This window comes from Triturus cristatus, chromosome 1_2, assembly GCF_964204655.1.
Source record: "Triturus cristatus chromosome 1_2, aTriCri1.1, whole genome shotgun sequence".
Classification (NCBI taxonomy): Eukaryota; Metazoa; Chordata; class Amphibia; order Caudata; family Salamandridae; genus Triturus; species Triturus cristatus.
Window position 1 is genome coordinate 1117220552 of NC_140580.1, and position 24345 is coordinate 1117244896.

At 47.0% G+C, this 24345-nt stretch overlaps 1 protein-coding gene across 5 annotated transcripts in view; it reads right to left on the minus strand.

Annotated features, from left to right (window-relative positions):
- The window catches only part of GOLGA1 (golgin A1), a 489123-nt gene that overhangs the window by 421583 nt on the left and 43195 nt on the right, over nucleotides 1-24345 (minus strand). The gene's annotated exons all lie outside the window — the stretch shown is intronic.

Here is a 24345-nt window from a genome sequence, read left to right on the forward strand (position 1 = left end):
TACTATACCACTGAGTGGCAGCTCTATGCAGACATTATGTAACTCTACATCATACTATTTGGTCCTGGCTAAGGCTTCGCCTTACTCCAATGCTGTCCTCTTGACGTTAAAGAATGAATGAGGCATAACTACTTGCAGATAAATGGAGATAAAACTGCAGGTTAATGAGACAAACATATACACCATTGGTGGAATAAAACTGTCTGCAATTAGGTCTTAACATGATAGAGAAAAAAAAAGTTAGGTTTCATCTTTGGCACTAATATACTTGTGAACGCCCTAATTAGTGCAGAAGTATGGGAAATGCATGTTCCAGTTATTCACTTTGAAGAAAATACTTCTGTACCTCTCTTTCCACCATGAGGCCACAGCAGTGGGTGGAGCGGTTAATAGCGCTTGAGACTATGACAATGCCTTATTAGGAGGTCCGCCTAACCCAAACCTCCATAGGCTTCAGACTTTTCAGAACCTTGCCATCTGGTTAGCTTTCATTCGTTGCAGAAAAAAAAACATCTGAAGCAAGGAATTTTTGCACTGGTTTCCTGGTAAAGTATGAATCATTTAAGAACGCCTTAAGAGATATATATATATATATATATATATATATAACTGCTAGCCCCTCGTGATTCAAAAACTAAGAATATTCCTTGCACCCTATGTGTATAAAGAGTTGCACAAGCAATTACATTTAGACTCCAAAATCAGACAGTCCTCTAAATCCAAACACCAGTTCTCCATTGAGCTACCTGCTCAAGGCATACTGGTTATGACACAGCTTAGGTCACCAAAGCCTACAGACTCTTCTAGGTATTAATAGTATTACCTTCCTTCCGATATTGAAGGGGTGTTGGAATGGTTTTCTCACAACTGGAAATTCACCCAAAATGCCCCATGTGCAAGTGCAAATGGAACCCTTCTGGCTTATGCTACACTCTGTTTCTGAACATACTTCCACATCTCACAGAAAGAAAGGACTGTATCAAATCTAGAAATGTCAATGCTTATTCACAAAGCAGCAGTGATTTGAGGTAACATGCGACCCCTCTTTGTTTTCTTTTGCTTGTTGAGAAAAAAACACAACTGGGCTCATACACTAAGACTTTTCAGATTCTAGAGTGGAGAGTTTCAAGTGGAACACCATTCTGAAAATATCCAGTACTGCCTTGGTTAGTTTCTCCCTCATCTCAGTGAGGATCACCATGGGAATGATATGCATGGTAGCAGATTAAAAATCAATTCGAAACTTCCTTAATCTTTACTTGTATCTTCAGCCTCTGTGGGCCTTTTCTTAATACATCCAGACAACGTACGTTAGTTACACTGGTTTACAGGTGGAAGAAAGATGTTTTTGTACTAGCTCAAGATGCTTTTCTCTAGCAATGAATTGGTCACTGGAGTTTTTCATCTTTTGGCAGTGGTCGGGAGTTATCTTTGAGTCTGGCATGACACTGGTGCACTGACCTTTAATAAAGCAGGTTTGGGAAAGCAAGGAAAATGCTACTTACCAGTCTGCATCTGTCCTTGGCATGTAGAGCTGCAGATCTACACACTATGCATAGATCGCCATCTGGTGTTGGGCCCGGATGTTTGCACTTGTTTTTGTCTTGGAAAGTCACGAGGTAGGGGACTCCTCCTTTGGATCATAGTGCGCATGGGCATCGGCTCCATCCTCAGATTGTTTTTCGCCAGCAGGGAAATGATGGAGCTTTGTAAGAAACAGGAAAGATGCCCATGTATGCTGTATCTAAGTAAGATAATACTGGAACAGATAAAGGTAGCCGGGGGGGCGGGTGTAGATCTGCAGCTCTACATGCCAAGAACAGATGCATACTGGTAAGTAGCATATTCCGTTCGAGGCATATGAGCTGCAGATTACACACTATGCATAGATTGTATAGCAGTATCCCCTCCTAGCGGCGACCACCAGTATCTGCTGCAGTAGTTTGAAATAGTGTTTTGAGTACAGCCTGGCCCACACTAGCTTGTTTAGTTTGCACATCGACACAATAGTGTTTTGTGAATGTGTGTGGTGTAGACCATGTAGCTGCTCTGCAGATATCGTCTAAGGGAATGTTCCCTAAAAATTCCATTGAAGCCCCTATCTTTCGTGTAGAGTGGGCTTTAGTAGGAACAGATAATGTACGTTTTGCTTTGTGGTTGCAAATTTGTATGCATTTGACAATCCACCTAGCTATCCCAGATTTTGATATGGGGTTGCCATTGTGTGGTGGTGAGAAAGACACGAATAGTTGTTTGGTCTTACGAAAAGGTTGTGTTCTTTCTATGTAGTACAGCAGTGCTCTTTTGACATCTAAGGTGTGAAGAGCTCTTTCTGCGACTGTTTGTGGCTGCGAGAAGAATACAGGCAGCTCCACAGACTGACTGAGGTGGAAGGGAGAAATGACTTTAGGGAGAAATTTAGGATTAGTTCGGAGAACAACCTTATTATGATGCATCTGCAGAAAGGGTTCCTGAATAGTTAAGTGCTTGTAGTTCGCTAACTCTTCGTAGAGAAGTAATGGCTACTAGGAAAGAAGTTTTCCATGTTAAGAATTGTAGCTCACATTTATGTAGAGGTTTAAATGGAGGCCCCATTAGTCTTGTGACAACGATTTTTAAATTCCACACAGGTGAAGGTGGTACTCTGGGGGGAATTATTCTTTTGAGTCCCTCCATAAAGGCCTTTATGGCAGGTACTCTGAAAAGTGATAGATGTTGTCTATTTTGTAGATATGCTGCTCTGGCAGCAAGATGCAGTCTGATAGACGTGTAGGCTAAGTTGCATCTTTGGAGGTGTAGTAAGTATCCTATGATGTGTTGGATAGTCACACCTAGGGGATCAGTGTTGTTGTTATGACAGTAATATCACAAATCGTTTCCACTTGGCTGCATAGCATGCTCTAGTGGTAGGCCGTCTAGCTTCTTTAAAGACATTCATACAATCAGGAGGAAGGTTAAGGTAACCGAATTCTGGGACTTCAGGAGCCAGATCGTTAGGTTGAGCTGAGCTGGATCTGGGTGTTGGATCTCTCCATGGTTCTGGGTTAAGGGGCGTGGAGAGAGGTGTAATTTTTGGTGTGGAACTACGGAGAGTTCCAGCAATGTGGTGTACCATGGTTGTCTGGCCCAAGTTGGAGCAACTAGGATGAGCGTTAAGGAGTGTTGCTGTAGTTTGCGCACCACTAGTGGAATGAGTGGGAGAGGCGGAAAAGCGTACGCAAATCTGCCTGACCAGTTAATCCATATCGCATTGCCTTTGGACAATGGGTGAGGATACCTGGCGGCGAATCTTGGGCATTTGGCGTTTTCTTGGGTGGCGAAGAGGTCTATCTGTGGTTGCCCCCACATCTGAAAAAACGGTTGAAGAACTGCGGATGAAGTTCCACTCGTGGATTTGTTGTGTTTGACGGCTCAACAGATCGGCTATTGTGTTTTGGACTCCTGAGACATGTTGGGCTAGGAGAAAAATGTTACGAGGTATAGCCCACCTCCATATGCTCTGTGCGAGCTGAGAGCGCTGCAGAGAGTGTGTCCCGCCTTGTTTTTGTATATAATACATGGCTGTCATGTGGTCCGTGCGGACTAAGACAGCTTTGCCTGATAAGTGTTTTTGAAATGCTTTTAAGGCTAGGAATATGGCTAGTAACTCCAGGTGGTTGATGTGGAGTAACTTTGTTGAGTTGTCCACCTGCCCTGTATGGTGTGATGTAGTAGGTGAGCTCCCCAGTCGGAGAGCAATGCGTCCACCGTCATAACTATTTGAGGAATCGGCTCTAGGAACGGTCGCCCTGTGGAAAGGTTCTTGGTGTTCCACCACTGCAGAGAGCAATGGGTACGACAGTCTACCAACACCAGATCTGTTAGCTGACCTTGAGCCTGGTTCCATTGGCGTGCTAAGCACTCTTGGAGAGGACGCATCTGGAGTCTTGCATGAGGCACCATGAATATGCAAGACGCCATCATCCCTATTAGTTAGGGTGACCAGACGTCCCGGTTTTCCCCGGACGGTCCCCGTTTTTGGAGAAGTGTCCCCGTGTCCCGACACTTTTCTCCAATTCAATGAAATGTCCGGGTTTTTAAACAGTGTCCGGGTTAAACATACAAATGTCCCGGTTTTTCATTTGTTTCGGTTGTTTGAGCATGCGCGTGCATGCTCTCTTTGCACTGATTAAAGCGTGACGTTTAGGTGAGCGTTGTAGCAGGAAGGGAAATCGGGATTTGAATGGGATGGGGGTGGAGAGAGGTGCTCCTTTCATTCCACAGCGCGAGGTTCAGCGCTTTGAATGTGACCTCTGTCTCCAGGCCGAGAAGTCAAAGGATGCAATCTGCATACATTCACACCTGAATGCCGGTCACTTAGGGTGCTTCCAGAGATACCTTTGTTTTGTTAATGCAGCGCTCCTGCTCCAACAGCTACTGATGGCAGTGCGTCTTTGAATGTCTTTATTTTGTAAAAGCCTACTTGCAGGACCTGCTTATATCCTTGTTTAGAAACAGTAACCTGTTTGTACTTCGTGTCCAGGGCCGGCTTTAGGGCGGTGCGAGCGGTGCCACCGCACCGGGTGCTGGCTTCCTGGGGGCGCCGTGTTTTAAAGTTTATTATGCTTTTGAAGCACCTGCTGCAGCGTTTCTTTACCCCCAGCAATTACCAGGCCTCACATAAATGTCAAGATAACTCGTGTGATTAATAATCTTCCTGGAGAGAGATCAGCATTTTGTATAGTTGAGGTTTTGACTTCGGTGAAGTTAGTGTAGAGGGGTAACATGCCTGCTGCAAAGAACCTGTACCAAGTAGATTACAGAGTGCGTATGATGTAAACAGATCAGCAGATTACTGCTTTCAAAAGAGATATCCTTTTGTTACTTGCAATTTATAACTTAAAGTCCTGATATAGAATAGTGAGCTATTAACTTTCATCCTAGAACTGCATACACACTGCAAAGTATACATTATTAGAGCATTGATTAATGTTGCAAAAAGGTATAATTTGGCTAGAAATCGATTCTTATTATTAAAGAAAACTCCCAACTATGCTGTTTCTTTTTCGACTCTGCGTTTGTGCTTCTCCACACAAAGAACTCTTAAACTATACTGCCTACCAGTATGGATGACATGTGACTCCCTACACTTTTAGTCCTTTGGCTTATGTAACATTTCCTATACACTGATTACACATGCATGATTGATTGTCTCTGTGTAATGTGTGTGTGATGCGAAGTGCTCGGACACCCTACACTGGTATGAGTGGCGCTAAATAACTAATTCAATGCATCTGAGAGAGTGTGGTTATGGAGACTTGGTCACTGTTAAAGGGTGCTAGTGAGAGAATCCGTGGTGGAGGTGGTCTTGGGGGGGCGCCAACAAACACTGTCGCACAGGGCGCCACCAGCACTAAAGCCGTGGTCACCAACTATAGCAAATGTTGAGGCAAAGTCTGTTTAAATGGAATTAATGATTACAACCAATAAAAGACCTCTGATTTGTCGTCTGTAATGCTTCATCTCGGTCTGTGGAGGGAGCTGTCATTATAGTCCCTTTTCTATGTCCATGGCAGCTGTCAAATAGTCCTACCTTTATGTCGATGGTTACTGCAAACCGTAGTCCTACTTCTATGTCTATGACCTGTCCCCGTTTTTTGTTTTGAGAATCTGGTCACCCTACTATTAGTTGCATGAACACACGAGCTGGAAGAGAGTGTTGCGGTTGTAATTTGGTGAGAAGAGCTTGTATGCTTGCTATCCTGGCGGGACTCGGATAGGCTAGCGCCCTTGAGGTGTCTATTGTGGCACCGAGGTATTGTTGCGTGTGGGACGGTTGCAGCTGGGACTTGGCGTGGTTTATTGTGAAACCCAGGTCGTGAAGTTGTTGAATAGTGGCGTGAGTGTATTGTACATACGGATTGTATGAGCTGGCTTTTATGAGCCAGTCGTCTAGATCTGGGAAGACGTGGCTGTGCTGTCTTCTTAGGTGCGTTGCCACCACCGCTAGGCACTTGGTAAACACTCTTGGTGCTGTGGTGACTCCGAATGAGAGTACTTTGAATTGATAGTGCTGACCGTCCACTACGAATCTGAGATATTTTCTGTGAGCGCTGTGAATGGGAATGTGGAAATAGGCATCCTTGGGGTCTAGGGTAGCAAGGAAGTCACCCTGTGAAAGTAGAGGAAGGACCTGCTGAAGTGTGACCATGTGGAAATGGTCTGAGTGTCTGTATAGGTTAGGGGTCTGAGGTTTAAAATAGGCCTTAGAGAGCCGTCCTTTTTGGTATGAGAAAATAGAGGGAGTAAACTCCCTTGTTTTGTTGGTGCAGGGGAACTGGTTCTATTGCACTTTGTTGTAGGAGGGAGATTACCTCCTGCTTTAGCAGTAACAGATGTTCTTGTGACATTGGACGCTGTTTGGGTGGTATGTTTGGGGGGTAGATGTTAGTTCGAGACAGTAGCCTGATTGAATTATCTGTTGCACCCACCTGTCTGAAGTGATGTTTGCCCAGGCAGGGAGGAATTGGTGGAGTCTTCCCCCGACTGGAGTGGAATGGTCTGGGGGAAGTGGAGGGAAGTCATTGGGTGGGGTTGGAGGCAGAGCGGGAGTTGTTGTTTTTGCCTCTGCTTTTGCTCTTGTTCCCCCTGTAACCACCCCTTTGGGAACCTCTAGTAAAGGTGGATTGGGTAGGAGCCTTGTAAGAAGTGGAGGGGCTATCAGAGGAGTAGGCTCTGTGGGTGCTTCTGAAGGATGAGCGATGAAAAGACCGTCTGGGAGCTTGCGACTGCAAGGCTTCCATAGATTTGGCTGTGTCTGTATCCTTTTTCATTTTCTCAAGTGATACGTCCACATTAGGGCCAAATAGGTGTTGCTCATCGAATGGCTGATTGAGTATGGAACTCTGGACTTCATGTTTAAAACCCGAGATGCGTAACCAGGCATGCCTACGAAAAAGGACACTGGTGTTTATTGCCCTTGAGGCGGTATCTGCCACATCTAAGGTACAACGGATGGAGGTGTTTGTGATGGTTTTACCTTCATGTATGAGTTCATTGGCCCTGTTTTTATACCTGTCAGGGAGGTGCTTCATTATGGACTTAAGCTCATCATAATGTGCCCTGTCATAACTGGCTAACAGCGCTTGGGTATTGGCAATGCGCCATATGTTTGCTGCCTGTGACGCTGTTTGTTTGCCAGAGGCATCCAGGAGTTTAGATTCCTTAACTGGTGGTGGTGCGTCACCTGATGTTTGGGAATTGGCTCTCTTCCTTGCATTGGAGACTACCAATGAGTCTAGAGGTGCGGGGCCTTTAATGTATGCTGGATTAGTAGGAGCCGCCTTATACTTTTTTCCTATTCTCGGGTTGATGACTCAAGCCCTGACTGGGTCTTTAAAGATCTCTGGTGCATGCTTAATGACCCCTTTAAGCATAGGTAAAATTGAGGTGGACCTTTAAGTGGTGTCAAAAGTGTCCATGAGAAAATCTTCCTCCACTGGGTCTGTATGAAGGGCAACCCCATGATACTGGGCAGCTCTGTGAAGGAGCTGGTTGAAGCAGATATTGTCCTCTGGAGGGGAAGGCCTGGAGGGATAGATGTCATCCTGTGGGGTGTAAGGGACGTCTGGGACACTATAATCATCCCAGGGGTCTGGGGAGCCAGTAGGGGTAGGGTCCCCTAGAGGTTGATCGTCCGCACCTCCCCCAGCATCATCTGAGGTGATATCATCTACTGGAGTAGGTGATGGTGTAGGAGAGTGGTGGGGGGGAAGGGGGAGAGGAGGAGGAGGAGGAGGAGGAGGAGAACGGAGGAGGAGGAGGAGGAGGAGGAGGAGGAGGAGGAGAAGGGATCCTTAACGGAGAGGTAGCAAAGTCTCTGTTTTTCGGTGGTGGAGCCGGTGCAGGCATATCTAAGGGTCTTTTCTTGATGCTAAGCATTAAGTGACCGGTCTTAGGATCCTTCACAAGAGTCTTTTGGGTAGGATCTGGACGAAACAGTTCTTCTGATGGAGGCAGATCCTTCAGAGTCAACGGCTTCGGTGCCATATGCTTTTTCAGCGCCGACTCGGTAGTGGTTCTAGGTTTGGAACCGTGCAGTTTTGCAGTGTCTTTGTCCGATGCAACCTGTTGTTTTTTCGGTTCCGAGGTCGTTGGCTTCAAAGAATGGGAGTCGGGGCCCTTTGGTGGTCATTTTTTGGTCGGCTCCGAGGGTGTTGTCTGTGCCGAGGGAACGGTGCTAGCCTTCGACGCCGAGTGCTTAGATGTCGAAGCAGCGGTCGGTGTGGATGAGGAAGAGGACATCTTCTTTTTTGGTGCATGTGTATGTTTTTTGGCACCGAGGGTAGGCTGACTAGAGTCCGAGTCACCTAAAGGCTTAGTAGGCTTCTTTACTGGGCCCGAAGTTGGGGCATGGGAAGAAGTCTCTCGGTGTGCACCTGGGCCCGAAGGTGAAGGTGGTACCGAAGCCTTTTTTGATAGTGTCGAGGGGGGGGGGTTGGGTCAGGGTCGACGTCTGTACTCACAGCCCTCTGAGCTGGAGTGATGTCCTCGACGTCTGAGTCATCTGCTTCGGAGGCGTTGAGGAGGCCTTCTTCGACCCGACCTTGCTCTGGAACATAGACGCCTTCTTGGAAGATGTCGTCGGGGATCGAAGGTGACGAGCGAGCCATTGTTCTTCTAGCTCGTCGGTCCCGGATCGTCTTCTTGGAGCGGAATGAGGCGCAAGCTGGACAGTCTCTGGCCTCGTGCTCCGGTGAGAGGCAGAGGTTGCACACCTCATGCAGGTCGGTGTGGGGAAACTTCGACCCACATGGAGGACACTTTTTGAATGGCGTCCTTCCCATGAGCCGGAGATGAGGCCCAGGTAGGCCCGAAGGCCTTCGTCGACGACCGGAATCGAAGACTTCGAAGTTGAAGAGTCGCGTGGATTGGGAACACGCGATCGAAACAATACCGTCTAGAAGGGAAGGATTGCGCTTCAAAATAGAAAACCGTTAACGGCTCTGAACTGGAGCGCGAGAACACATCCGAGCCCGATGGCGGAAAAAAACAATCTGAGGATGGAGCAGATGCCGATGCGCACTATGATCCAAAGGAGGAGTCACCTACCGCGTGACTTCCAAAGACTTTCCAAGACAAAAACAAGTGCAAACATCCGGGCCCAACACCAGATGGCGATCTATGGATAGTGTGTAATCTGCAGCTCATATGCCTCGAACACTTGGTTTCACGATCTCAAACTTTCTAGAGAAAATCCTAGAATTTTAAGTCCTGATTTGTTTCCGGTACATGGAAGACCTGGGTTGGCAGATCGGACAGGACTGTTCCATGGGGAGCAGAGTCAAGACTTATTTGCATATGGCTGGGTTTAAACTGGAATGGAATGGGGAGCAAAACAACCATTTGCATAGCTAATTGGTCCTGCCTTTGGGACCGCAGAAGTATTAAGCTATTCAGCAAATTATCCTGGTGCTGCAACATCCACTCTTCTTTAATGTGGAAGCTTTGACACTACTAGACACATTATAGCATCGAACTGAGAAATAGATATTTAAAGTGTTATAGGCTTTTGCTACATTTATATTCACAGCAAAACGCATTTACTTTAAAAAAACAATTGAATATTTGAATTGCCAGATTTAAGATGCTTGTTGCGCCATTAAATACAAAAGGCTTAATAGTGCAGAGCAAATAGCACTTTAAACAAGGATTTAATTCATTAGAAAGAACTGTGATTAAAACAGTTAATCTACAGAGGCCTCTAATGGCTCGGTTGTTAACAGTGGTAATACCGGAGTCAGTAACTAGGGATATATGGCACCAGTGAAACGGTTCAGTAATATCGTATCACTTACAAACCCAGGGTCTGCTGGTAACTCCTGCTTCGGGGCTTGCATTCTGGCCCTCTCATAATGGAGGCGCTGATGCTGCTACACCTGTCCCTGTGTTATAATCGACAGCAGACCTACAACCTTTCACTGGAGGTCTTTGGTGCAGTTGTGCCTTCCCTTGACAGGTAGAGTTTTAGCAATGTGGACATCACTGATTTAATCGTGTCTGATGGGTCAGGAGCCAGGACAGCTTTTTTGGGGGGGGGTTTATTTATTTTTCTTATCAATGCTAGACCTGCAGTGTGCCGGTAGTGGTCACTAGCAACACGATCTCGGTCCATTCTGTCCAGCGAAGCCATTGTTTTTTGTTGGGTTTTTTTGTTGCAGTTTTTATATAGTGCGAAGTCCGGGAACTCGACCCAAAGGGATTGGAGCGCTTTACGTGAGCACCAATTACGTTACACAAGGAAACACTCCTTGTTGGTAGGCACAGGAAGATTAAGTGATTTGTCAGCAGCTCTGGCCATTAAGCCACATTAGACCTCATCTACCGAGCGTGTTCACCTGCCTGTTCTAGTCTGAGCTACCCTGATTGGTCGGTCCGGAGGTATGTAGGAATGCAGGTTAACACCAAGACTGGTGGGTGCATTTCCCCCACATAGAGGCACCCGGTCACAAGATTCCTCACCCGCATATAAAACAAGGCCGGAAGTTGTGCGGCCAGGCTTTGCCGACTCCAGTCATTACTAACGCTCAGCTTGGTTGCAGGAATTCTAGCTTTGTCTTTGGAGCTTGACTTATCTTCCCACCGGGCACGCGAAGGGTGTGTTTGGCAGTTTTCCAAACTGATGTCTAGCAAGGAAACAGAAACGAAAGAGCAGAAAAGGACTTTAAAGTCAAAAGACAAAAACTTAACCCGTCACTTGGGGCTAGTGTTATACCACAGAAGACGGGAAAATAAAACTCGTTCATAATGGGCAGAAACGTTCTGTGTATACATCACAATATATTATTGTGATAAAACAAAAGCTCTATTCATGTGCTACATGATAATATCCACATTTTCTTAAACACAACAGTATAATTTACTGTATACGTACTATATATTACAGAGTTTATCGACTTCGTAAGGTCACTTCTGGCCTTCTTTACCATACTGTTTAAAAAAAAAAAAAAATATATATATATATATATATATATATATACACACACACACACATTTTAATAATGGCTCTTATCACAAAACACAGTCGTTTTGTTCCGATGGTTCGCCCCCTGACACCCTCCACAAGTGATACCAAAGGGGATGATGGACGGAGCATTTGAGCAAATCAAACAAGACACCTTCCACAAGTGCACATAAACAGCCTCGTTAAAGGCACCTGCTGTGGAAAGAATGCAGCTGCCACCCTGCGCACCGCTGTTCGCTCCCGAGAGCAAAATGCCGTGGGAGTGACACATTGGAAAGGAGGTGGGACATGCACCCGCCTTTGGCCATTTGCGCGCTTTCATTATTAAAAGACACACACAAAGGTCAATCCAATGAGTGGGAGGTTTCAGACCCACACGGAGAAGTTTGGAGTGCTCACAAGAAGCCTCCCATAGAGCATTGCATGCGCGCAGCGCTAGGCTCGACCTAAAAATGATGGATTTAGGTCCAGAACTATGTACTGGGGTGTATGTTTGACATTGTTCAAAATTCTGTCCATCAATTGTTCTTTTTGCATTTGTCACCCCAAGTGGGACGGGTATGCCCAGACGTGGGTCCCGTGCACGACGTCCCACTGGAGTCCAGCTAACCTGGCTGATGAGGGGTGAAACCCCGAAACCGGTCACGGGATTCTTGTTTCTGGTCCATGGAGGACCTGGCCAGGCAGTTCGGGTTGGACTGTTCCCGTTGGGTGTATGTTTGACATTGTTCAACATTCTGTCCATCAATTGTTCTTTTTGCAACCTCTACCTTAAACAACTGAGTAGCCCTATAATAAAAGCAGACATATCCTATTACCAATTTGTGCATTACACTCATATGTACTTGCGAGTCTTATTCCTGCTGGCGTCTCCCAAAGAGCCTCAACTCTGGACAAAATACAATGCTGGATGTCAATGCACCACCTTATGCTCAACCCCCAAAAGTCAGAGTTTCTTCTCTTCTCACCAAATTCATCACTCTTTTCAGTTCAAGATTATTGATCTTCTATTAAGATCCTAGGTTACTTCAATACTATCTCTGAAAACACAGAATCCTTAGGTTTAACTTTATCCTCAACTGTATGAACATTGCGGCAAGAAACACAAATTATCAACTTAAACTCACACAGTGGATCAAACCCTTCCTACCCTACCAAGACCAGAGAGCACTTATGCATGCTTTGGTCGTTTCCCGACTGGACTATAGAAATGCAATTTTAGCTATGATTCCCAAGACTCATCTAGCTCTGCTGAAAACCTCACTACATGCTACTGCTCAACTGGCCACAGGAGCAGACTGGTTTGTTTGTATCACTCTTCTCTTTTCTAATTTGGCTGCTTATCGAAGGGAGAGCCATATTGAAATTTGTCAGTCTAGCTCACAAAATCAACCACATTGATCAATTACTCTACCTAAAAAACTAAGGCTCTAGCAGTGGCTCTTAGCAACTCCAGAGTACTAAATCCCTTTTACTTGAAATCATAGACTTCAGGTAAAAAAACAAGACCTTGAAGTAGTCCTTTTCAGGATATGGTCCAGAATATGCACTTCTACCTCTACTCCACCCCCTTTGAAATTCGGACTCCAAATTCTCTACCAGTCTTTACACAAGCATTGGGAAAGCCAAAAGACCTCACCTGTGGGAAAGCTATTGGCTTTGTCAATTTCTTTTAGCCATGCTGTACAGACGCACGGGAGGGGATTGTCACATGAGGGTTCAAGGGTGAGGTAGCTATTAAAGGGAGGTGAGGGTACGTGAGGGTACAGGAGTGGGTAGAGGTAAAGGGAGGTGAGGGTGGTTGAGGGTTCAGGAGTGGGTAGAAGTAAAGGGAGGTGAGTGTGATTTTGGGGATCAGGGGTGGGTAAAGGGTGGTGAGGATGACGTAAGGGTTCAGGGATGCGTACAGGTAAAGGAAGGAGAAAGTGACTTAAGGGTTCAGGAGCAGGTACGGGTAGGTAAAAATGAAATCAGGGTTCGAGATGGGTAGAGGTGAAGGGAGGTGAGGGTTACTTGGGGGTTCAGGGGCGGGGAGAGGTAAATGTAGTTAAGGGTGATTTTAGGGTTCAGGGGTGGGTAGAGGTAAAGGAAGCTGAGGCTGAATTGATGAATCAGTGGTGGGTAGAGGTAAAGGGGGGGTGCCTTGAGGATTCAGGGGTGGGTAGAATTAAAGGGAGGTAAGGGTGATTTTAATGTTCAGGTAAGTAGAAGTAAAGGGAGGTCAGGGGGATTTTAGAGGCTGGGTAAAGTTAAAGGTGAAACCAATCTTTTGCAAACACTTCGTGTTTAATAGTGAATAATACCAACTAAGTTATAACAAGCATTTACAATGCAATAGGTCTTGCAATGACATTGTTTTGAGCTACTGGCATTGAAAACGTTATTCTTTTTTTCCCCTTCGTGAAGCATTAATAAAGTAATGGCATTGTAGCCTCCTTACACGGATGAGAGGCCACGTTGACTCACCAAGACTCCTGTCTGAGATGTGTAGCTTTTAGACACAGCTCTACGTCCGAACCACAGCTAAAACAGACTGTCTCTCCCCCACTTATCCGCCTGCACCTGCACTCTGCCGAGTGGTGCGGAGCCTTGTTTTCTCTGGGCTAAACAGACTTTTCAGAGCCAGCAGGCATTAGGGCAGACTGGTACGGCTCAGGGGCTGGCAGCTTCGAGGCACCCGAGATGTGATTGACACCAGTGGAGGCAGTGAACTGTCCAGAAGTCTCCTCAAACCACAGCGACTCTCAGTCCCAGGCTCACACACACCGTGCGGTAATCAACATCACACACTGTAAGTCTCGGCTGCCTCACCGACACTTACACTGATTAGGCACAATGTGTTCTACGCGAACCAGCAGATTCTCACTGTGGATTACGAGGGGTTAAATGAAACCAGTTACGTGTGCTCTGAGGCGGGGGGGGGGGATAAAGCGAGGAGAGGCTCCGTGAGCGGACGTGTGCTCCGAGGAGGTTGGGGGGGGGGGGGGTGGTACGCTGAAGCGAGGAATCCTCAGTGTGCAGGGTAGTGCCTGAAGACTTTCTTATCTTGGGGGGGCATCTGTTTCTAATTAGCATGGCCGCGCGAAGTGCTTTACGACAGCCGTGAAGCAAACAACCCAGTCCGGAGAAAGGGCAGTGGCCAAAAAGCATCATTTTCAATGGGAAGCCATCGTTTAGCATAAATGCTGACGCTACCCAATGAAAATGATGGGCGGGGCTCCAAGTCCCCTTCTGAAATCTCCTCTCACTTTAGGTCTCGACGAGCGGGCAGCGCATGCGCTGCAACGCTAGGCGAGACCTAAAAAAGGTAACCAACAATTAAGTACATGTGACACAGCTGCGTTAATTCAGAAATACATCTGTCTGGCAATAGTCTTAAAGAAAGGGAATCTTCCTCCAGCCATGGTCTTGCGGATCCGTGGGATAATGGTAGGGCCAGTTGGGCGGAGCTGAGATGTCTGGTAGAAGTGTAGAAGGAGAGCCGAATGCTGGACTGAAGCGCGCTGAGTGGTGCGATATTGGAATCTGAGAGGGGGTAGGGGGGGGGGGGGTGCTCTCGACACTGCCGGACATCGCTGCTCCCTGCCACATGTGAAAGCTGACCCTCTACGTGGCATTATCTTGTGGCAATTCACACACGCTGGCCCCGCTTTGGAGGTATATACTGCATCTTTATTGCACTAGATGTAGCGCTGCTGCATGGTCAGTCTGCGAGTGTTTGCACCCCTGTCTGCCCTGTTCAGCGACCACACGCGCTGAGCGCGGTGACGCTCTCCGCCTAAGGCCTGCCCTGGATGTGGGGAGGGGCACGCGATTGCATTGGTGGTGCAGTGAAGCTCTCATCACTGGGACGGTTCTGCTAACTACTGGGGATATGGAGTTTGGCATCCCTGACAGTGTTCACCGGGAGTGTGCAACCACGGACCAGGAGAGGCTGAATACTTGCGGCCTGCAGAACTTGCGCCTCTGGGAGTACTTGGTGAGTGCCGAAGTCCTGTGTTTTACTGGGTGTGTAGGCGGTGCGGAGTAGTGCTCTCGTGACCCCCCAAGAGACCATCTGGGAGCAGACGGGATAACGCCGAGGCGAGATGGCTTGCACCAGAAACAAGCAAGCGGACACCACCGCAGATGGCACACCGAAGCTCACATTTGGCAGTGATCCCTCTAACGCTTCAGACAATGACGTGATACCTCCTACTGGTACAGACTCCCACGATGCTAAGCTGGACTTAATCTTGAAAGAAACCTGAGACTCACCACGGCGCTAGAGACACGTATGGGCACGATATCCACTAATCTCACCTTACTACAGGCGGGCCACAAAAAGCTGACCGACAAGGTCAAATCGAATAAACTGGCACTGGATGATCTTATACCCCAGCAGAATATGCACTCCACTCAACTTGAGCAATTCCAGCGACAATTGAAGGGCTTGCAGGACAGGGTGGACGATGAGGAAGGGAGGTCCCGCCGCAATAACGTTCGCATACTTGTAATACCGGAACGTAGTGAGGGATCCAACCCTACACAGTTTGTGGAGGACTGGCTGAGAGACAATGTAGCGACGGAGGGCCTAACACCTCTGTACAGTGTGGAGAGCGCGCACTGGGTGCCTTCCAGACCTCAGCATGGGGGCGCTGCCTTGCCCGCTGATCGCACGCATTCTGCACTACAAGGACCGCAACACTATCCTACAGGCTGCCAGAGAGAACGCTCCTGTGCGTTTCAAGAACAAGATAATTTCACTGTATCCGGATTTCACCCCAGCAGTCCAGAAAACTAGAGCTACATTTTTAGGGGTGAAGAAAAGCCTGCGCGAACGCAACTTGAAATACGCACTGCTCTTCCCGGCTACATTGAAAGTTGTCTACGGTCAGAAATTTTACTTTTTTGAGAACCCTGAGGAAGTGGCGGACTGGTTTGAAATAACTTTGACACCAGAGACTTCTCAGACTTCACTGTCATCAGGACAATTGCGTCGAGCCTCCCCGATACGAACAACTGGACTACCCCGATCAGGTCATGGTAATACCATGATTACTATGGACTCTGGCCCAACCTCGGAACAGATCACGACCAGCCAGAAGGATGCACTCCTTACAGCGGCGGCTCTGGTGGTTCATGATGCCCAGGCTGCGGAGTCTTCGGAACACTCATCTGATGCCGACACGGTGCGCTCTGAATCGGACACTAGCATAACGCTGTTTCCCTCGATTACTGCCCAGGTTGCCAGAGACTTCTAATATGGTGATCCAGGATGCCGGGGAGTGGTAATGTATACGAGGGATTTGCATTGTATGTATTGCTGCTGATGACTGCTTTGTGGGTTCAGAGTACATATGCTTTACAGGGAAGTGTGTTAATGTAATCAAGACATACTTGAATGTACATTACGTTGGTTTTACGAACTGACGTAGTTCAGGCCTCCACCCCCCAGGCGACTGCGAGGACGCATTTCTTGTTTGAAGTCCATGTTGGATTTTTGTTCTTTGTTTGGTCCTCTGTTTTATGGGGGAACCTAGTATTGGGGTGTATTTATGTAGTGGCGTGCTCGGCTTTTCAGCAGTTTCTATCTACAGAGTATCGGCTTCCACAGGTCACACTGCAATTACGCTCTCTGCACCGCGATGGCATTACATAATACACACACCTATTGCACATGGAACGTGAGGGGGCTAGGCTCAGTTCATAAAAGACACCGGGTTCTGGCACAACTTACTAGAAGGAAGGTTACTATAGCCTATTTACAAGAAACTCACCTTAATGTTGGCAAGGCAGCTAAATTGCAGAGAAAATGGAGAGGGCAACTATTCGCTAAAATATATTCAGCTTTCTCCAGGGTGGGCAGTGTGGATGCGGAATACTGTCCCTTTCAAGCTCCTAGAGCAGAAAATAGACGTCAAAAGGAGATATGTGCTACTTCATGGCTTATTGGATGGGACACATGTGGTCATGGGCTGTATATATATGCACCAAACATTGACCAGGATAAATATCTAACTACACTGGGCACAGCCTTGACAGACTGGGCTGCATACCCCTGGGTGATAGGGAGCGACTTCAAGGCTGTGTTAGATGTTGACTTAGACAGGTCTCATCCCACGCTACATGCCACTGAAAGTAAGAAACCAGTGGAGGCGCTTTGGGGCTGGACAGAAGGCTGGGAACTACATGGCGAGCAAAACACACCGGTCACAGGGAATACTCCTTTTATTTGCCACCACACAGACTACACACTCTGATAGACCGATTCCTATGTTCCAGCGCCCTGTTGGGGTCCATTACTTCGGTGCTCCATATGGGGAAAACTGTCAGATAATAACCCAGTGGAATTAACTGTGCAATGGGGCAAGGTTCCAACTCCGATACAGACTTGGAAACTACAACCTGAAATGTTGGAGGATCAGGTCTTCCGCAATGCCCTCTCAGAAGCGATCGTCCATTATTTCTCTGAGAATACGGGGTCTGCTAGCTCCCGACAAGTAGAATGGGATGCCTTCAAAACGGTCATCAGGGGGGTAGCAATTAGCACTAAGATAGGGGTGTAACTCGCTCTTACAGAGCGGCTTACGGAGATAGAGGGCAGGTTAGCCGCGCTGGAGGGGGAGGCTGCGGGGACGAATGAACAATTAACACAATTGCGAGAGGCTAACATTCAATACGTGGAGCTACTTGAAGAGCTACGTGTTGTGGATTACCAGTTATACACGCAAAAGCAGCACACGCAAGCTGACAGGTCAGGGCCACTACAGGCATAGCTGGCCCGAAACACCCCCTTGCCCACACCCATATTAGAAATTCGGAACAACGTAGATGTAGTGGTAAACACGCAATTAGACATCAATACCGTGTTTAAAGACTACTATGAACATCTTTACAGTCCACTGCCAGGACTTATTGACACTGACTTTGAATCATTCTTTGATGGTTTAAGCGTTCCCCAACTTACACAACACCAACGTGATGACATACTACGACTAATAACAGGGGAGGAAATACAGCAGGCGATTAATGCATTACCGCGTAATAAGACTCCTGGGAACGATGGCCTACCGGCCAAATTTTATGCTATGTATGCCGACTTGCTAACTCCTCATTTGCAATGTCTTTATCACAAATCATTAGAGAGAGGCGGGCTCCCCGCTACTACATTGCAGCCGTTGGTGGTTTCACTATTAAAGCCCGGGAGGGATGCTTTTCTTATTTCGAGCTATAGACCCTTATCACTCCTCAACACGGACTACAAAATCCTGAGAAAGTTATTGGCCACTCGCCTTAATCAGTTTATTCCTGCGCTAATACATTCCAATCAGTGTGGGTTTGTACCTGGTAGGAGCACAGCACTCAACATCAGACGGCTACACAAAGTTATGTTAGGCACACGCGGCACGGGAACTGCGGAAGGCTGCTTATCCCTTGATCTGAGGCATGCGTTTGACTCCTTACAATTGGATTATATGTTCTATGCTCTCGCACGCTTTGGCATACCTGAGGAATACATAGCATGGGTGCGCTTACTATACACAAACCCCACGGCACGAGCACGCACAGGGCGGCACGTCTCAGGACAATATATAGTGGCTTGGGGGACAAGACAGGGCTGCCCCTTGTCACCGTTGTTGTTCATCCTGGAGCTGGAACCACTTCTACACAGACTCCGTACTTTCGCAGTCTGTCAGGGTAGAGCGCGTGGTCGTACGTTCCACACTGTTTCGGCGTATGCGGATGATCTCATTCTTTATATCAAGGATATGGACGCTGATCCTCGTCCAATGCCCTCCATTTGAGTCATTCCATGGTCTTTCTGGCCTGGCTATCAATGCTGCCAAATCGTACGTGTATTTCTTTGACAACACTGAGAAAAGCGGACACTTTCAGTTCAGTCCCTGGGCCTTCCATATAGCGCCCGATACCTTTAAATATCTCGGAATACAAATTTATCGCAACAACTCAGACCTTCTGGATGGCAACCTGGGGCGTGCGATTGCCGCTCTCAAATTAAGTTCTGGGTCTCACTGCCCCAGTTGGTGGCGGGCAGAGTAGCCATCAAGAAAATGGTACTGTTACCGCAGCTCCTTTACTTTTTCACCAACCTACCGTTACTTGTCCCTACGAGGTCCTTTAGAGTGTTGAACTCCCTGGTGACAGAACTAATATGGGGTACAGGGCGTAGACGTATTAGTCTGGCGAAACTGCAACTTCACGCGAAACAAGGAGGGATGGGAGTACCGGACCTGCGCTTGTATTGTTTGCCAGTCAGTTGCAGTGGCTGGCATATTGGCTTGCAGGACGCAATTTGCACGAGCTGGATATGTCATCACGAGATAGGGATAAGGGGATCATCCACAGGCTCTTACTACCACAAGCCCCCCTGTTGACGTCAACACCCCATTTATTGATAATAGCTATTGGCGGAGTGCGGTGAGGTATACTGGACTGATGGCACCGTATGCCCCCACCATTCCGCTGCTGGGTATCCCCACACGTTCGGGACTAACCTCTAACCGTGCCCTGCAAGTGTGGACTGGGGCGGGCATCACCACAGAGGGTGTACTAATGTCACATGAAACATTTGAACGCGTACATGGTGTTACAGATACACTGTTCCTATTACACGCACATATTTCCAGATATATACGCACCACATGGTCGCCCGACGATACTGAACCACCCACGAACACACTGCTTACCATGCAATATCTAATGGGTGATGGGGCTCAACTGACAAAATGGCTAACTCACGGATTCGAGCTGAGAGAGCGATCTCATTACAACCGCTACGCGACAAGTGGGAAGGGGACGTGCATTTACGATCAAGGAAATGGGACGCTATATTGGGGTTCCCCAAGAAGGTCTCCCGTAATCCCAAATTTAAATGTATTCAATTGATGTTGTTACACAAGGCGTACTTAACCCCAAACAGACTGAGCGCTATGTTTCCAGGGGCGAATAATGACTGCCCGCGCTGCCACGCACCAAACGCGGGCTTGGTACACATGGTATGGGCTTGCCCCAGATTGGGACATTACTGGGCAACAGTATGCAAAATATTGACAGCAGTGGCCCCGGTGCACCAGAATGACACCTTGGAATACTGCATACTGGGTCTGTGACCCAGTGAGAAGAAGGGCAACCCTACCACACGTTTTGCTATCCTTGCGCTCCTTCTAGCCAAGAGAGCCATAACCACACGATGGAAGGCCACTGGTGCCCCGTCCTTACAGGAATGGCACACGGAAATGTTGAAATGGGGCAGGGCAGAGGGGACTAAAAGGAAAAGGGAGGAATATAGAGGCCTAAGGAAAATGCAGATTTCGCTGAACTGGTATGCAATGCTAGAAGAATACACTGCAATAGATATTTTGTCTTACTAGGATATGTTGGGGCTGTCACTTGGGGGTCTGATCCGCAGGTACAGAACACTTGGGCTCCTCTCATTACCTATGTGCTATGCTGGGTACATTAATAGGACTGTGCAGTTCAACTACGACAGACTTTGGAACCGACTTACCGATATGAGCAATGTCTAAAATGCATAGTGCTAAGTGCGGTTTAAAAAAAAAAAAAAAAAAAAAAAAAAAAAATAAGTACAGCTTTCTTTGATCACCTTGGAGGCACCTTAGAAATGCAACCATTGAAGCAAAGGAAATGCAAATAGATGCAGATTACAGAGCACATGATGCTCTTCGCTGAATGGAGTCAAAGACAAATGACTGCTTCTGTTTCGGCCAATGTTCTGAATGTTTCAGGACTGGTGGATTCAGTGAGCATGTGCAAAGTGAATTCAGAGCCATGGGTGCTGAATTAAACAGAAGCAAAAAAGGTATTCAGTGTTTCATTCTGACTACATCTGGGAGAGACAAGACCCAGACAGGCAATAAATGCACAACATGGCACTGGATTCCACTAGCTTTGGATCCCCTCTTTCAATGAATGGCCCACAACACTAATGCAGGTAGTCAATCAAAACTTTACTTGGCTAGATACTCACTTTCTTCTACTTGAACAAAGATAATGCTGCAGATATGAGTGTATACTACAAGGTGGGTGACCCTCCTCAAATGCATCTCAATGTCTATCACATCATATATTGCCAAATCCTCTGAAGTGCCTCTAATTGTTTATGCAACCAAAAACCCATGCTTTTGTAGATCTACATTAACAGTGTATACTTGCATAGAGAAGTGCCATGGAAAAAACATAACATGTGTGATATAACAACGACCTTGGGTAATTTTCTTCAATGTCATGTTCTAAAGTATAACATCTAATATAATACAGCCACTGGACCTTACAGAAGGTACTGATAGTTCTTTATCAATAATGGTATATAGCTTAGCCATGTGCCTTTACCTCTTGTCCTACCATGGGCCCTTTGCCTTATGGTTTGGCGAGAAATAATCTTGCGTTTCCAGCCAATGTTATTCTCTGGATAAAATGTTAAATGGAACAAAGTGACTGGGAGAATGTGGCCTTCACATGGACCAGAGCCAGATCCTGAATGAGAAAATCATCAAGTGAAAATCCAAACTAAAAATCTCAGAGGATAGCTGAAGTTAATTAGCCCTCCATAAACCCAGAAGTATGAGACAAGGAGTCTTAGAAACCAGCCATAGACAACATAGGGTGGAAGGAGTCCCCTCCCCGAAAACCTTCAGGAAGATCCTCAAGACCTGGCTAAACAGATCTGCGGACCATACCCCCACCTCCTCCCTCAGCTCCTTGAGACCCTCACGGGTGAGTAGCGTGCCTAAAATTCCCCGATTGATTGATTGAAGGAGCCATAGGAGCCCTCAAAGATTTGGGTAAGTTGGGACACGAGTAAACATGGGAAGGCCTACGTAAGAGAAGAGGGTGTGGCATTATTTATGCACCAGAGCTCCCCCTACCATACTGCCTGCTAATGCCAGCAACACAAGAACCTAAGGCCTGCTCACAGATAGACAAATTGGGTATTGTGATCTATACCAGCACTTCAGTGGAGTGCCCTCGCCGCGACCCCATGGCAATTTCCTGGGACAGACTGCGAGGGACTTGCTGATCGATGAACCCAGAATTCCCATTTGAGCCACCATCATTACAGCCACAAAATAAATTAGTTAGTAACTCCTCTATCAGACATCTAGTCTCGAGGCTCTTTCGGGCGACGCTAGAGGGACTGCAGGAGACTGCACAGAAGGCGAGGAATGAGTGGGAAACAGACACCGGTATGGAAATCACACAGAGAACATAGAAATTCTGCTGCACTCAAACAAACATGGTATCTGCAAGCAGCCATCATACACTTTAAATTCCTCAGCAGGGCATGTTACACCCTAAAGACCCTGCACCGTTTTGTGCTCCCTGCAACCTTGGAGTGCGGGCGACGCAGAGCATCTGAGGTAAACTTCTTGCATCTAGCCTTGCCCTGCACCCAGGTGCTGGCATACTGGGCCGACATAATAGATGCTCTGAAGCAAATGTTGGCCTGCAACTTCCCTATGGACCATGGAGTTGCCCTCTTGGGCTGGATTAAACAGATAAAGGCAACTCCCAAAACGCTTCTGGTGTTGGCGCTGCTCCTCGCTAATCACTAGATGGTACACCATTGAGGGCGCAGCCGATGTCCAAAGCTCAAACAAGGACTATATGACATGACTTACTGTAAGGAGCAGCTTGAAACTCGCGCAGAACTCTTCCCTCAGTCCTCTAGGTCCAAAGACAAATGGAGTCCGTTGAGATGCTACCTCACACAGCAAGCGGAGGCGCAGGGCACACAGACGGAGAGCCCAGATGGGCCTGTCCAACTACATGCAGTGGAAAACACTGCTGAGCGGGCAGAGACTTATGTGGGACACAAGACAGAAGACGACACCGGCCCAAAAGTGGAGGACATGTAGACAAGAAGTGGCTTACGCGGTAGGAAAATTGCGGAGACCCGCGTAACGCAAGGGAATGTCACTGGCATAAACTTAGCCTGATAATGAACTCCCACCATAAGGCTGGTGGCATAGGCGCATGACCTCATGCCGATCCCCTCTATAATAAACTGCTTGAATATCGTCAAAGCGCCAGAATGCTGTCTGGAGCCTATTAGTGGTTAATGTTTACTGATATGTAAGCTGTACGAAAAAAAATGCTAATTAAAAAAAGTTGTGACATATGTAGTAAGTGAACGGTTGCCTTATCATACCAGTCTGCCTACAGCATGAAGTTAATGAACTCTCATTTAGATATACTCATAGAAATACAGAGTGTAGCAATCTTGGAAAGAAGGAACTAGCCGCCGCTTCCTGTCCGACTTCCTGTGTGAGCACTGTGTTTTCAAGTATAGTGTCATGATCTCAGTGTGACTCGACCAGGATAACCAGGTCAGTAGAATGGAAAAGTTAAAAGATCCTTCTGCAATGTCTCAATGCTGTTGGAGTATAGCATCAGCCATAAATTTAAACCACTATAGAGCTAACGGCCAATCAACTGGAGACATACCTGTAATAACTTGAACTACAAATTCCAGAAACCTGCACGCAATAAGCTACGCACGCATGGACCCAGGAAACGTGAGAGTGCTGCACCAGCAGTCTTCCACCTTCCAAGGCTTAGGCAGAAAAAGAAACTGTCATACACCCGACTCCTTGCCGGGACCGCAGTGCAGAGACACACAGAACACTGCCTCCTTATGTATAACAAGCATTTGCAATGCAATAGGTCTCGCATTTGCAAAAGTTTAAGCTATTGGCATCGTTCTTGATAATGCCTTTTTTAATCTATTTTATAAAACAAACACATAAATAAATGCCATCATCATTTACAATGCCAATAGCTAGTGTTGCATTATTATTAGCAATGCCAACTGCTCACACGTTTATAATGCAAGACCTATTGCATTGCAAATGCTTGTTTTTACCATGTACCTTCCTTCTCCAAAGTTACATTGATCAGTATGCAATGTTGTAACAGTTCTTCTGCAAATTTACGTCATCCTCACACAGGATTGTAACTGGTTTTGTTCATTGTTTTCTCAAGGGGAGAGGATGTATTGTACTTACATTTCCTGGGCTCAGCTAGTATGCATGTGTGTATGTGTGGAATGTTGGAATGCCTGATGACTGTGTGGAATGTTGGTGTGCCTGGTGGACTAGAGGAACAACAGTTAGAGAGAGTGGGCTGAGCAGCAAAGATGCCTCTCCAGGTGGGGCCATTAACCAACTTATCTACTTGTAACTACCATCCTGTAACTTACCAATAAACCTCTACTTTGGTTTACCTCGTGACTACAATCCATCATTTTAAACACAACAGCTTCTTTCTGACCAAACCTGTGAACGCCATAATGGCGCATTCAGCAAGGTGTCTTAAGACCC